Source organism: Aotus nancymaae, unplaced genomic scaffold, assembly GCF_030222135.1.
Source record: "Aotus nancymaae isolate 86718 unplaced genomic scaffold, 86718_ANA_hifiasm-v0.15.2.pri h1tg000057l, whole genome shotgun sequence".
In the NCBI taxonomy this organism is placed as follows: domain Eukaryota; kingdom Metazoa; phylum Chordata; class Mammalia; order Primates; family Aotidae; genus Aotus; species Aotus nancymaae.
The window spans coordinates 1,588,125-1,603,560 of NW_026988471.1; the positions used below are offsets into that span (position 1 = coordinate 1,588,125).

The following is a 15,436-nucleotide window of genomic DNA, read 5'->3' on the forward strand; positions in this document are numbered from 1 at the left end:
TAATTTTGCCTACAAATGTTTCAATGTGCATAGCTAACATATTAGAACTTTATTTTTAAACACAGTCATGACAGTATTAACATACTTAAGAAATTAACTAATTGTGTAATATCAGGTAGACGTTTTAAATAGTTGATGCTTTAAACTTCAGGGGAGAATCTAATGTATGAAGCTATATTTTTCCTGATGTGTTTTAATACTGTGTATTTCTTGTTAGGGGAAACAATGGGACAGTGGTGAACAACGAAGGGATAAAAGGTCCCCTCGAGCCCGAGGCCACATCACCTAAGGAAGGATGGACACAGCACAGGAACTTACCAGGGACAAAAGGCCTCTCTCTTTCTCCTGTTCTGACTTCTTAGCCACTCTCCCCCTTGCCCAGCTCTGGGAGGCATATTCACCAGGGCTCTGTGCTCCCCCCGCCCCCCAGGAGCCTGTGTCTCTGAGATGCAGGCATCACCTGGGAAGCCCTGACCATCTCAGTTGTTATCTTTCACCCCACACTACTTAAGAGGATTCTTAAAATAAAAGGAGAGCGTTCTCAATGGATCTTCATTTTCAGCTATTTACCATTTCTTAGTGTCCTAGCAGTTGTGATCTGTAAGGCCACTATGAAGTTCTGGGTATAGAAGGCAAAACTCCCATGGTTTTACAGTTTAAGATTGCATACAGGCTAATAGTATCTATTTTTCCTATATTTCAAGGCTATGCCTGATTGTGATGATAGTTGAAGTGTGGAGGACAATAATGCCTTCTTACATAGCAAAGAATTATTATCATGATTCAGCCATTCAACCTGGAAGAGGAAGAAGAAGGAGAAGAAAAAGAAGAAGAGGAGGAGGAAGAGGGTAGGGTGGGGGAGAGACGGAAGGGCGAGGGGAGCGAAGAGGAGAGGTAGGGTCCAGGAGGAAGGAAGAAAAGATGGAGTAAGATGGTAAGTAAGAAGAGAGAAAGAGGGAGGGTAGGAGGACGGGAGAGAGAGGGAGGGGGAAAGGAAGGAAGGAGGGGGGGAAAGGAAGGAAGGACGGAAGGAAAGGAAGGAAGGAGGGAGGGAAGGAAGGAAGGGGAAGGGAAGGGAGGGAGGAAAAAGAGGGAGGGAGGGAGAGAGGAGGGGAGGGAGAGAGGAAGAGAGGGAGGGAGGGAAGGAGGGAAGGAGGGAGGGAATCGAGATTATTCCTCAAATGAAAACCAGCACCCGTTCCATGCCCAGGTTGCTTTTCCCTCTCAGTTCAGTTTTACCTTCAAGTTTGTTGGCCAGGTGGTTCGGGTTGAGTGACAGCCTCCAAGGTATTTCCATTTCCATTCTATGTTTATGAGGGTTTTCAATGTATACCCTCCAGTAGGTGACGCTGCACACTGGGAATGTCTTTCACTAGCTTCTTCTAATCAGAGAATGTAAACTAAGAAAGGTAGAAAGCTGTTGTCAACGGGCAGAACTTATGTGATTTATCTACTTAAGAAGCAGGGCAAGCGTGCGGCAGGAAGTCAAGGATGGAGTGAGGGGTAAACGAAACAAAAGCTTCGATGCAGAAAAATTATGTGGAATTTCAAATAGATGGACATAACAAGCAGTAAAAACAGGTATCAGAAAAGGAGGAAATAAAATACAGTAAGTGTCATGACACAGAAAACATTAAAGCAAAATTTAAGAAAATCCTTATGAACAACTAAATTCACTTGTGGACTGAAGTAGAAAGTGTTAGATTTTCTGAGAAGTTTTTCTTCCTATAAGGAGGATTTCGAGCATATACTGTTCCTGCTTGTATGATGTCAGATTTGGTCACTTTAGTGAATACACCACAAAACACTAGTAAGACATTGCATACGTGCCCTGGTTGTGTGGTTCACAGCTTTACACGTTGCTAATTTGTTGCTATTCTTCATTTTCTTGCATATCAAAGTTGCCTTGGTAATAGGTATTATCCCCAAGACAACCAAGTGAACCAACTCCAAGAAACTGTTTGGAGTTAAAAAATTTGGAGGAGTAAAGACATTCACCTGCCCATTCCATATAAGACAGAAATCAGGAGCTCAGACTATGGGGTGCCTTTTAAACAGAACTCACCTTCTCTCTGCCCTTGTGCACATTACATAATGCTCTGCCTCAGGTCTCTCCTTCTGGAAATGGGGATGATAATGTTTCCTTCCCTAGCGTTATCTTAAGGATGAAGTCAGGTGACACATGTCAACTTCGTAGGACATGGCGGCAGCGCAGAAGTGTGTGCAGGGTGACTACGTGTGTGCAGCATTGCATCAGGGTTAGACCCCATCAGGGGTAGAGAGGAAGCTTCAACCAAACAGAACATAACGTGAGAAACATCAAGAGCTTTCTGAGCTAAACCCCAGAACTCCAAGCACAAAATTTCATCCTAAAATTTTGTGGTTCAAGTCTCCTCAAAAATTTCTAATTCCTTCATTTGACTGAAGTGACCAAGGCTTAGAGAAGTCTGGGGGCTTGCCTGGGTGCAGCCATAGGGGACCCATTAGGTTTTCCAGCTTTTGATGTGTGTTTGTTTTATACCAGATGTACAAAACTGTGGTGACCTGGTTTAGCCGCCTCCCCACCAAAATCTCATCTTCAACTGTAGTTTCCATAATCCCCACATGTCGTGAGATGGACCCAGTGGAAGGTGATTGAATTATGGGGGTGGTTACCCTATGCTGTTCTCATGTTATGAGTAAATTCTGATGAGATCTGATGGTTTTATTCGGGGCTTCTCCCCCTTTGCTTAGCAATTCTCCTCCCTGTGGCCCTGTGAAGAAGTTGCCTTTCTTCAGCTTTGCCTTCTGCCATGATTGTAAGTTTCCTCAGGCCTCCCCAGCCATGCTTGACTGTGAGTCAATTAAATCTCTTTTCTTCGTAAATTATCCAGTCTTGGGAATTTCCTCATGGCCATGTGAAAGCGAACTAATACTTGTGGCATGACTTTTCACGTCATAACTAGTAATAGTATGGAGCAAATGACTTTTGTTTTCCTTTTAATATAATTGTTGGTAATATGTACAGAAGTGGGAGGAGTAAATGGCTGTGTCTTCCTGATTGACTGTAAAAATCTTTCCAACTAGCTTGTGCAAGTGGTCAAGAACTGAGGCCAAAATGTATTGCTTTATAGAGATTTAGCAGACTTATACTAATGATCCAATTTTTTTGATGAGGTCAACTTGTTAACTTGTGTATTTAGAAAAACTATATCAAATATTGAAAATGCTGTCATATGAAATAGAAATTAGCCCATAGACCTAGAACACATTCTGAACATAGTAGATCATTAAAGTATATCCATTACATTGAATTGAATTAGATTTAGTCTGTAGCTCTCCAGAGACTAAAAGTAAGAACAACAGGTTCCCATTATAAAATTGAATAATATTCAAACCCTTAAAACAGTCCAACAATGGAAGAAGTTGCCGTGTTGAGTTGTAAGCTGTCCCTTCCTCAAATATTAAAGCAGCAATAAAAAGGCTACTTGTTAAGGGTGGGGGACGTGGGGGCAGAAACGTTCCCAGAGTGCACTCTGGCGTTTAGTATGATGAACACAATCCTAGCTTTCTTTAATGGTGTGGATCTTGAAATTTCCAGAAACAATAACAGTCACTATATTAAATTGCTCATATTGAGATTTCATTTTTAAAGTGAATGTAATGCTTTCCATACCGTATTTCAGAGGCTCAATATAAGTGTGGATTCTGTAACTAAAAGGTGAACTTCTCAAAAGCTGGTCATGTTCTATCATTTACAAATCACCACTGCCTCTCACAGCATATCACACATAGTAGGTACTTCATACATCAATTCAATATATGAACAAGAAAACAAAAGTGACAGAATTCTAACTGAGTTTATGAGAATTTAGAACATATTTTGAAATACACTTTTAGGGTTTACAAAACTAAAGTTATGCTTTGAGATTAGTATTTTCTTAAGGTGGAACTCATGACACTTCGATGTGTAATGGCAGGCCGTCCAAACACTGGGTGGTTAGCTATGTTTTCAATAGCAAAAGACATGCAGTGATATGACCACACGTAAATGAAGCAGGATTCTAAAGATATTGTCTATCTCAAAGTCTCAAAATGTGCATAGCCTTGGATCAGGCAATTCTACTGTGAATTTATCTTAAGGAAATCTTTAACAGTGTGAATGGTTTTAGGTAAAGAAAATTTGTTAAAACCATGTTTATAAGGCAAAATTTTAAAAATCCAACTTATGAAATTGCAATAATTGATGAAGTATATTTAGTATATCCATAAAGTGGCATGCTAGATAAGGTAACAGAATAAAATAAGGTAACAGAAAAGTAGTTCTTCAGGCTGGGTGCAGTGGCTCACACCTGTAATCCTAGCACTTTGGGAGGTCAAGGTGGGTGGATCACTTGAGGTCAGGAGTACGAGACCAGCCTGGCCAACATGGTGAAACCCCGTCTTTACTAAAAATACAAAAATTAGCCTGGTGTGGTGGCGTTTGCCTGTAATCCTGGCTACTCGGGAGGCTGAGGCAGGAGAATCGCTTGAACCTAAAAGGCAGAGGTTGTGGTGAACCAAGATTGCACCATTACACTCCAGCCTGGGTGACAGAGCCAGACTCTGTCTCAAAAAAGAAAAGAAAAAAAAGAGAGTTCTTTATACAGGAAGATACATACAATGCATAAAGGGAAAAAGGAGCAAAGAACAAATGGAGCAGCTTGACCCATGTTAATTTAAAATCTTATTGAAGACTACTAAATAAATCAGTCTTGAATAATTTTCAACAGCATACTACTGGCGGTTCTCACTGAATTTTTGAATTTCCAGTGCTTTTAAAAATTATATTATCTATTATTTTAATATTTCAATTTTTCTACAATGGTCATACACTAATTATGTAAAGAAAATAAAACTTTAAAAATTTGATCACTCTGGCAGTTTGATATTAATGCAAAGAATGACATTGAAAGGATAAGTTGCTAAAGATATTGACACCAAAAATAAGAGAAAGTACACAGGTGATGCCTCGAAAAGTAGGAATTTCAAAAAAATTAGTTGTGTAGCAAATAGAGAACATTGGGTCCAACAGATTGGTTCATTTCTCAGTCTTTGCTGGAAATTTAATTTATAGCATTTCTCAATTCCACCCACTCATAATTGGGAGAGAAAGTGAAGGCCACAAAAGCTGAGAGTCTGCTTTGAAGTCTCCCAGCAGTAAGGGCTGCCCAGACCTCGGACCTGCACGTGGTCAGGCAATGCCATTCTTTAATAGAGCTGAAAATTTACACAATTAAGTCAAAGATCGACTTCAAAAGGGACACACATGATTGCCAAGGATGTGCCTCCATTGAAAAAGGAAACTACAGCCTTAAAGTAGGGCTCTGATTGGAGGAAAGGTCTGAAGTCTGAGCACCTGTGGCTACTTGTCCGACCTCCCTCTGCCTCAGTTTCCTCATTTTAGAGGTATGGTGGCAACTTTCTTACGGAATACTCGAGGGCTGAAGGAGAACAAGCTGTGTCTACAACATGGCCTCACACAAAGCAGGCACTCAGGCTCAAGTGAAAAGGTAGGGGTGGGAGGACTTTGAAATCCAGAAGGCACCACAGAAGTGTAACAAGAGAAAGATCAGGAAATTAAACATAACTCTATTTTTTGGATCAAGTTCTCTGCTTGATTTGGTTCATTTATGAAATATTTAGGTTATAGGCAATGCTCTCATCAGTATAAAGATATAAGAAAAAGTAATAGTTGATGTATGAATTTAACATGTGTATGTAATTGACTAGACCATGTCATACTACTGAAACATGTAGGCATTAAAAACAGTAAGAAATAACTGGTGGAAAAGAACCCAATTGCCCGAATTTTAAATCAGTCGTTGCCTTGAGAGTTCTGCTTGTTTTCAGGTAACCTTCCCCACGTTCCTAACAAACTGTAAGATCTCATTGCAGTTCACGTACCACACGCGGCGTTTCCTCAAATGTCAACGTGGATTGGACAAACGTCCAGGCGACAGCCGCACACGCCTTGTCCTCGGCTACAGCCTCCGCATGACCTGCCCTGCACGTAAGAGAGGAGGAAGAAATGGTTAATGAAGCTGGGACTCTTTTCTCTTGAGTTAATGGGAATGAATAGTTTCCCTACATCTTGAGCTATTCTCATTAAAGTATTGGAGGTCCTACACACACACACACATACACACACACAGACACACACACACTTGCTGAAGTTTATCTAAGGAGTGGCCTTGGAGTTACACACTCCTACTGTATCTCCTCAAAATTGTATTTCTTCTTCTTCCTCCTCTTTTTTTTTTTTTTTTTTTGAGACGGAGTCTTGCTCTGTTGCCCAAGCTGGAGTGCAGTGGTGTGACCTCGGCTCAATGCAACCTCCACCTCCCAGGTTCAAGGGATTCCCCTGCCTCAGCTTCCCAAGTAGCTAGGACTACAGGTGCACGTCACCACAGTTGGCTAATTTTTTGTATTTTAGTAGAGACAGAGTTTTATCATGTTGGCCAGTATGGTCTTGATCTCCTGACCTTGTGATCTAACCATCTTGGATTACAGGCATGAGCCACCACGCCCAGCCAAAGTTATACATCTTTTATAATAAAAGTCTTTCCTTTAATAAAAATGAAAAAACAAGGTCGGTTGTGTGGAACTTGAGAGAGTCCCTAGGCCTCTGTCCTCTCTACAAAGACCCCTAACCAGGGAGATGCACTGGAGGTGAGCTCCATGCTCAGGAGGCTGCTTGTCAGGCAGTGATCGCAGTTGCAATAGAAGGTTCTGGATGTAGGGGGCGCACCATGAATGGCAATATGGCAATTTATGCAGGTTCAGTAAGGACCTCAACCCAGCTTCCCTATCTAAGGCTGTGTCAGGACTAATGCCATGATGGAAAATAACGTGTTTAAAAAATAGAAGCAAAGAAACATGCACAGAGGCAGGAAGGTTCTGATATTTCCTATTTTCTAGGTTCACATGGAAAACTGGGGTGGTGGAAGAAAAGGACAATAATTCCTTTGGAACATTAATTCAACTTTCTCTACCCACTAACCATATTCGTTCCAATTTTAGCAGTTCTGTGGGAGGAAAAATGAAACATGAAATTCTTCTATGCTTTCAACTTTGCATATTTCTTTACCTCTACCTGGAATGCCCTCCCCTTTCTGGGTCTTCCCAATCCTGCCTAGAAGCCACACTTTCTATTTTGTGATATGTTCCTGGTGACAGAAGAGCATCATACATGACAACTGCTACCATGACTGAGTATCCAGCTGAGAGGCTACACACTACGTCAGTCATGGCAGGTTCAGCGTCTCACTTAATCCTCCAAGTGGGCTTTACTGTTTCCTGGTACATTGTCTCAAGATGCTACCTAACTCCTGGAGACACAGAGCTAGATCATGCCTAGCAGGGGCTCAAAACTAGCTCTTCCCAACTCAAGGGTGCTTCCTGCTACTCCAGGCTGACCTCCAATTTCTCAAGCCCTCCAATACTCCAGTTCTTTGCTCTTCATTCTTCTAAAAGGAAACATTTAGCACTTGTGATATGCTTTGGCTCACACACAGAAACATTCTCTTATGCAGATAGAATTGATGACTCTTCTAGGACAATGCCATTCATTACTAAAATCCGGAGAGCATTTTAGATCATTTAAAATCAAATAAAATATATGTACACTTTTAAAGGAAGCAATGCAGATATCAAGTTTCAGATGATTTCTAATAAATTGAAAAAATAAAACAAAGAACCCATTAGAAAACCTTTATGAGCATGTCTGGTCTTGGAATTTTACTTTATGACTGAAAATGACAAGAAAGTTAGTTTCTACTTAGGTTAAAGTGTGCTTGCCTATTGCCAGTCAAGAATAAATGGTCTAATGGTTTTAAGTGGCCCCACATGGCTCGCTACACCTGGGCATGGCTGGAGAGACCATCTGTGGCCAAGGGTGCCAGCAACCCATCTTCCTAAAGCACCGGGCAGTGGCTCTGAAGAACTGCACCAGGGCACAAGCCAGCTTTCCTCCACACCCACCTGCACTTGAGAAGGCCACCTGCAGAAAGCGGGAGGGGTGCACAAAATCAGAAGGCAGGGAGTGGAAAAGACTTAATGTCAAAGCAATGTCACCAAGTTCTATTTTCCATTCCGTTATCATCGCCTAAGAGGGGGAGACACAGATACACACACACACACGCATACACACCGTTCATCTGAAATTGCCATTGCTCTTGATTTGGTTTTAGTCACATTATTTGAATTCTTTTTAAAAATTCTCAAGTAGCTTATAAAACTTTAGGCTTATCAAAACAGAGCATTAACTTCTTAAGACTTGAAAAAAATTGACTAGACGAAGTTATTTAACATCAGGACCACTGTCTTTTTAACGTTTTGTTAAGCATCACGAGCATCCTGGTGGAAAATTCCAGACTTAAGACCTGTTCAAATGCTCAAAAGTAAGTGATTTACAGAAAATTTACTAGCATGAGTCATTTCCAGTCTTTTTTTAAAAAATAAATTGTTAAAAAATGTAAATACTGTATTTATTGAAGCTGGGAAAGTGAGAATTTCAGGAGCACAGAATGACTTTGTCATTTGCAAAATGAGGATAATAGATTAGATCATCTTTAAGACTCTTTTTGACCTCTGAAATCCAGCTTTGCTTTTGAGTAAGAACTTGGTTGTTTAAATTCATATGGATATTCCAGTTAATTAAAAGTTATTTCATGTAGTCTTTTAAACAAAGTTTATTTCTATGTGGATATCACCACTTTTTAGGCAGAATAGAAGCATTCGCCTTTCCATGAAAATTGTAATAGCAATGAAACTAAAACTTTATTAAGCCAGACTAACTCTAGAATTCATTTTGAAATTTGGAATTAAACCTACTGGAGACTTAAGTAGCGGAACAGCTAAACACAAGGCCTAACATTAAGAACTCTCTGGTGGGGTACACAGATCATACCAGGATATTTACTCACCCTGCTTTATGGCTCCCTCAAGCAGACATCAGATTTATCCCTAGCTGTATCATCTGGTCTCATTTCCTGACACACTGTAGTTCATTTGTGGAGACAGGGAAGATACATTTATAATGACCTAGAAGCAGGGACTGTGTGCTAAGTACTAAATACGAATTGTCATTTAATCCTCACAACCAGGTAGATACATTACACCAGTTTTACAGATCACAAAAATGAGGCCCAGGGAAGCTACGTAGCTTGTCTAACATCAACCAGTTTGCCAACAGTGGAGTTGGATTCGATTCCTGACCATCTAATTTCTCAGCAAGTGCTCTTAAGTAACACACTCAAATCTCAATGCAATTAAAATGAACTTTAAACAAACTTAGCTCATCATATGCCTAGACAGAGCAAAGTATTGGGAAGGATTGAGCAAAGTGTTTCTCATTATCTGGGCACACCCACGCGATGAGCAGGGCGTGCACCAGCCTCATGTACAGTTTACCTGGGGATGTGCCATAAACGTAAAATGCACACGAGATTTGATTACAGCATGAAAACAATGTAAAATGTCTCATTAATCATTACATATGGATTACTTGTTGATATTATAATATTTGGGTTAGATAACTATATTATTTAAATTAATTCCATGTGGTTCTTTTAATTATGGTTAACATTTACTGGAAAATGTAATATCACATATATAATTCTTCCACTTACATTATATTTATATTACACAGTGCTGATCCAGAGTACCACTTATCAGGTTAATTTTACAGTGAGCTACATTTTGGATTTTTATCAGACTAGAGCCACATACAAATGTTCAGCTTGAACACCTCGTTGCTGGAGAACAATGTAACCCATTCAATTCAGTCTCAGGAATGCCAGGCTTATATTCTCCTTAAAATCGATAGCTTCTTAACTCAAAGTTACTTGATAATAAAAGTTATTTTCTCCAAGATAATTATCCTTTTAAAAATGTTCTACCCTTCAATATAAGTCACAGGCTTGCATATTAAGTAGCTTTTCTGCAGGCTTCTGCAGCTCATATGTCAGAGGCAGGTCAAGATTTCTTATCACCAAATGGAGCCCATGACGACACCTGTCTGGGCAGACAGAATCCCCTACTGATGGCAGAGTAAGACTGAAGGCCACAGAGGGTGATGCCTGCCTCTTAACCCTGAGGAAATCCTAACAGGTGACAATATCCTGTATCAATCACGCTGCCAGACAGGTTGAAGCTTTTTGCATGTTGGCCAAAAAGCTTTAGTTAAATGCACTCAAGCTTACTTATGTACATTTTTTAGGCTTTTACTATTTTTCCCCATACTTCAAGCATGGTAGTAATATAATGGTTCATACTCAATTAAAAACAATTTTCAATTTGCTGATTATCATTTTTTCAAGCCTGCCTAGTTTCATATAGTGAACTAATTTTTACATATATCTTATAAAAAGTTGGGCTTAAATAAAAAATATCTGCAAATATGCAGGCAAAAGCAACAGCCCATAGTAACAGTAATTAAAAAAAGAAAAACATAACAACCTGCCAGTTGCTGTGTTGACTTGAGCAGTCACCCTTCCACAAGACTGAAATCGAAGAGCCCTTGTATCACTGCTTGATGTTCTGCAAGCAAATACCACCCCCTCACTGGTACCACCCATGGAATGAACACAGGCTGAGTAGATAGAACCCAAATCCTCTCGATACAGGGTGAGTGCATGACTGATACTTTAAAGCACTGGATATCTGAGACATTCTGTGAGTTTCTTAGTATTGTCTGAAGAGAAGATTTTAAGTGATATAGATGTGGATCCAATTAATAGACGCAGTCAGAAATCCCCATACTCCAGCTAACCTGAATCACAGCATAAACAGGGCTTCACTTCAACCCTGGTAGCAAGGGCAGGTTCCCGGGAGGCAGATCCCAGGAGGCAGAGGGAGGGGACTGTGTGCTGAGAGGAAATGTGTTCCCTGGGGAAGACCTCCCCATAGCAGGGCTGGGATCCCCAGTGGAAGTCCGGGTATTTATGTTCTGACACTGGCATTGGCAACTCAGCATCACAACGCTGCCACGTGAGCTCATGATGTCAGCCACACAACCACAAATTACAGGACATGGGCAGAGAAGCAGGAGAGAAAGTCAGAATTTCTAGATTCAAGTCTAGACCCTGGTCTTGGACCTGTGCTCTGTATGTCTGAGGGCCTCATGGTCACCCTCAACCTTGATGGAGCAAACGTTTATCTGCAAGGAGAGGGAGCTGGGGAAGGCCCAGAACCCTTGCTTCCACTTCCATCTGAGGAGGGGGGCCCTTGCCTGCTTTTGTTTTTAGAAAGGTTCTTTATGAATGCAAGACTGAAGTCGTTGAATGACCTCATCTTGAGGACTAGGGTGCTGTGTGCTTGATGACATGCCATGTAATAGCAAGAACATGTTATACTCATGCAGTTTGTATAATGAAAGGACTTACATTTTAAGGAAATACAACACTGGTGTGGGCATAGAGATTACAATGAAGAAAGAGAGTCATTAAAACTTAATTGCTTGTCCCATGTGCCAGCCAAGTGGAAGAACTACGGGCTAAATGACAGCATTCTGCTAGTGTCCATTCCCCAAGTCCACACACGCACCCGTGCTCTGACGTAGAGGCAGGAAAGCAACACAGTTTAAAGATGCGGCTCCTGGACCTGGCTGCATATTCAAATTACTTAGGACCTTTGAAAAGGCACTGAGACCCCTGCCTGCAGAGACACTGATTCAACTGGTCTGGGTGAGGCCCAGGCATCAGTTTGTTTTTTTAGAAGGTCCCCTGGTGATCCTGACATGCAGCCAGGGGTGAGAAACACCGGCTCAAAAGAAATGCCCAGAACTGGGTCTGGATTTGAATTACTTCCTGCTAGTTCTTAGCTGCATGAACGCCACACCACAGCCACTTCCTCCATTAGAGAAAGAGGAAAAAGAGAAAACGCTGACACCACCAGCCCACTCACCTTCTAGGCCCATTACAAAAATCAGTGTAGATTACGTAAGGAAAAGGCTAGGTAAAAAATGAAACTCAGTATAAATTGTATTTTCACTTAAGGAATAACTTGGAGAAACATGAAATCCTTCTATGCTGAGGACCTTGAGACAAGGCACAGAAGCAGGGTAAGAAGTGAGAATGATGAAAAAAATCAGAAAAAAATGGGTTGTGATTCTGGGTTTTAGCTACAAAGCCACGGTACAGCTTTCCTGCCTCCTCACAATGAAACCAGTGATTTGTGATTTGAGCTCAAATCCCTTTACGATATAAAATGAAAATGTTCTGGGCTCAGGACAGTTAGGTAGATAAGCCCACCATTTTACATGTTGGAGCTGAAACTGAAGCCCCCATGCCCATGACTTCAGAAGGTTGAATCTAGCAGGTATTTTGTCCCAGAGGAAATGGAAGAGGTGACGCTTGGGGATGGGACGAAGGAGATTGGCCAGAAGGAAAGTGTCCGGGTCTTTGTCCTGAAGAAGCTCATCACAAACTGGAATGTGAAAATCAAATGTGACATGTTTGCTAACGGGACAAAGAAGGAGGAGACGGGATGCATTATGGGTTCTGAGTTCCAGAGCCCCAGCCAGTGTGTGATGGTCGGGTGCGTGATGGTCGGGTGCGTGAAGGTCGGGTGCGTGATGGTCGGGTGCGTGAAGGTCGGGTGCGTGATGGTCGGGTGTGTGAGGGTCGGGTCGGTTTCTGCACAGTCTAGGCTCGGTGCGGCTGCAGGTGCACAGCAGCCTCCATTGTCACATGCAGCCACGGAGCCAGCCTGGCTCCCCGATAGCGCACTCTGTGTCCCCAGGTGCCAGCTCCTGCACTAGAAGAGCCCACATGACCGGGTCTGAAAAGAACCTAAAAGTCACCATCTCACAGAGTATTTGATAATGTTTACTATTTCTACAGGCAGCCCGGCTTTCTCTGGAGCATCTCGGGAGACACGAGAGTGTGACTCTAGGCGTGCAGAGGAGCACTCCCAGCCCTGAGGTGCAGAGCGGCAGGCGGCTGTGCCCAGGTTGAGAGGAGTGGGTGGGGCCTCAGCTGTGTGGGCTCTGCTTCCCTCTGTTGGTGTGGAGTGGGAAGGAAGGAAGCTGAGAAAACCGGGCAAAGGGGCAGCGAGTGTGCACAGGGCAGGTGAAGGCTCTGCTGTCCTCAGACATGGGGATTGCTGCAGCGTGACTGGCGGAGGAGGGGTGGACACAGGGGCCTGCAGCTCTGGGGACGGTGGCTTAGGAAAGACTAAAGACTGCCAGGCACAGCCTCTCCTAAAGCTGAGCGGGTGCTGCTCAGGCCAGCCTGCAGCCTCCTTGGTTTGGGATAGCAATTCTATTCCCAAACGTTACATGAAAACGAACCTGAAATTGGAGAAAAATTCTTTGTGAAATGCACAAAAGACTTATCCTAGGATGTGGGAAGATCTGTTAGGAAAATTCCCCTCTTCAATTTTCTTTGCTATTTTCTATTTTCTGTGGATGGAAAGATCACATGTTGTCCTCACAGCAGTGACATGGATCCTGGGCAGGATGCTACAAACCCAGAGGTGGCTCGTCTGCAGGTGGGGCAGCCTCCCAGCCCTACTGGGGCTCAGCTCCGGGCCCTGCTGGGACAGGTGCAGGGACACAGCCATCTGTGTGGCCCTCATGGTCCCAGCCTCAGGAAGCCACGTTGAGAACCGAATGCTGTGCTCAAGTCAGAGAGCAAAGTTTGTATTTGTAAATTTAAAAAATACAAAGAGGTTTTACATTCCAATATCACAAGCAAGTTTGCTTTCACTAAATCAGACATATTGGATAAATCGTATCTGGCAAACTATTCTCCCTCATTATTTTATCCCCAAGTCTATACACAGAGCAATCAGCAAACATTTGGGGTAAGGAGAGTGGGCTAGAAGGAGAGGATGTGGAAATCAGTGAGAGGCAGGGAACCGGGCAGGCTCTTTCCCTGAAACACACTCTGCAAAAGAACACTTTCCTCTGTCTTGCATATTTCTGTTTCATTTGCAAATTCTGCTGACAGAGAAAATCTGAAGTCATAGAGTCAGGATCAAGAAAATAGAGACTCTAGATTCCTGGCAAGACAGGCACCCTGGAGGCACCCAGAGCCAGAGGATCCCAGCTTAGTGGCTCTGGGAGGTGAAGCCCCGAAGCGTCAGTGACGTCAGGTGTCCCTGGCCTTACGGAGCATTTACTACGGTAGCCGTGTCCGTCTTCTCTGTGATCCAAAGGGCTGAGAAATAAGAAGAACAAAAGCAGCATTGAGGAGGGAAGGAAGCCTGTGTATTCTTAGGGGAGCCTGGCAAGTGCACGAGGGAACCAGGAAGGGTGAGGGTTTCAGAGCTCTGTCCCCAGCACCCCAGAACTACAGAACGAGAGGCCCTCATTCTCCCCATGCCAACTGTGTCTCTGTGAGGACAGAGCGCTCTCCGTTACACGCAGGTCTGCAGGGGCGGGGTGTGGATGAGTGATGGAGAGCACTGCTCCCGCACAGGTGGAGCTGGGCTTCCCTCGGAGCTAAGGAGGTGGAGCTTAGAAGGACAAAGGCTTCCAGGTGAGGGGCCTGAGGGGGTCCCTAAGGAACAAAACACACCCTTAGGAGCCAGTAACTGGTACAAGATGGCATGTCTGTGTCCCTTAGGTGGGCAGGGCCAACGCCTCCGCCTGAGGCTGCTCTGGCCCTTCTGGGAAGCAGCTGCCCCTCAGCCTGGGGCAGGAGGTGGCCACCAACCCCCAGGCGCAAGACTGGCCCCCTCCCTCCTCCTGGCTCCTCTGGAGTCAGACGGTTTTGAAAATGCATAAAGCAGAAGGAAAGATGTGGGAGGAGATCCTTGGAAGGAACTCAGGCTTGTTCATGCCCGGTTCCAAGAACCTCAGCCTGCTCCGTGCTTGGCACACCCTGAGGGACGCTTCTGGATGGCGTCAGCTGTGAGAAGGGAATGGGCACCAGCACGGGGGACTGGACAGGGCCCCCCACCTTCAGTGGAATTGGATGGTCAGGCTTTAAAACGTAGTGGGGTGAATATAGACATGAGTAAAGAGGAAGAGAAAGAAACACACACACTGGCTTCTGTAAGGTGTCTGCATCTGTCAGCGTAAAATATTAAATTATGGTGACGGCTCAGACTCTGAGAAATGAGGAACAGAACAGCCTAGGGAGAAGCGTGGCTGGTCACAGGTGACGTGAGTGACTCACGGGTCGTACCCCAGTCACGTGACTCTGCTTGGAAAGCCACTGGCCTTCCAAGGGGCCCCCTGTGGCGAGGTGAGCCCCTGGCATCCTCTCAACTGCCGACAGGCCCTGAACACAACAGAAGCGGCTGTCCTTGTTGCATATCTTAGGCTGGTTTCAATTTAGAAAGAGTGGGGGAAGAGGGTTGGCGAGGACTGAGATCAGAAGAATTTTGACTTGAGCTCAGCACAGCATCACCCAGAAGCCGCGTCTGATGCCCGCGCCGGCTGCAGTTCATCTGAGGCCAGGCAGCC

The 15,436-nt window shown here is 43.6% G+C and overlaps 1 protein-coding gene across 19 annotated transcripts in view; it reads right to left on the reverse strand.

Annotated features, from left to right (window-relative positions):
* The window catches only part of MYT1L (myelin transcription factor 1 like), a 556,234-nt gene that overhangs the window by 503,080 nt on the left and 37,718 nt on the right, over positions 1-15,436 (reverse strand). For all 19 annotated transcript variants that reach the window (XM_064363806.1, XM_064363803.1, XM_064363802.1 and 16 more), the window contains one exon: positions 5,926-6,025. The gene's annotated coding sequence lies outside the window, so the exon portion shown is untranslated. The remainder of the gene's footprint in view (positions 1-5,925; positions 6,026-15,436) is intronic.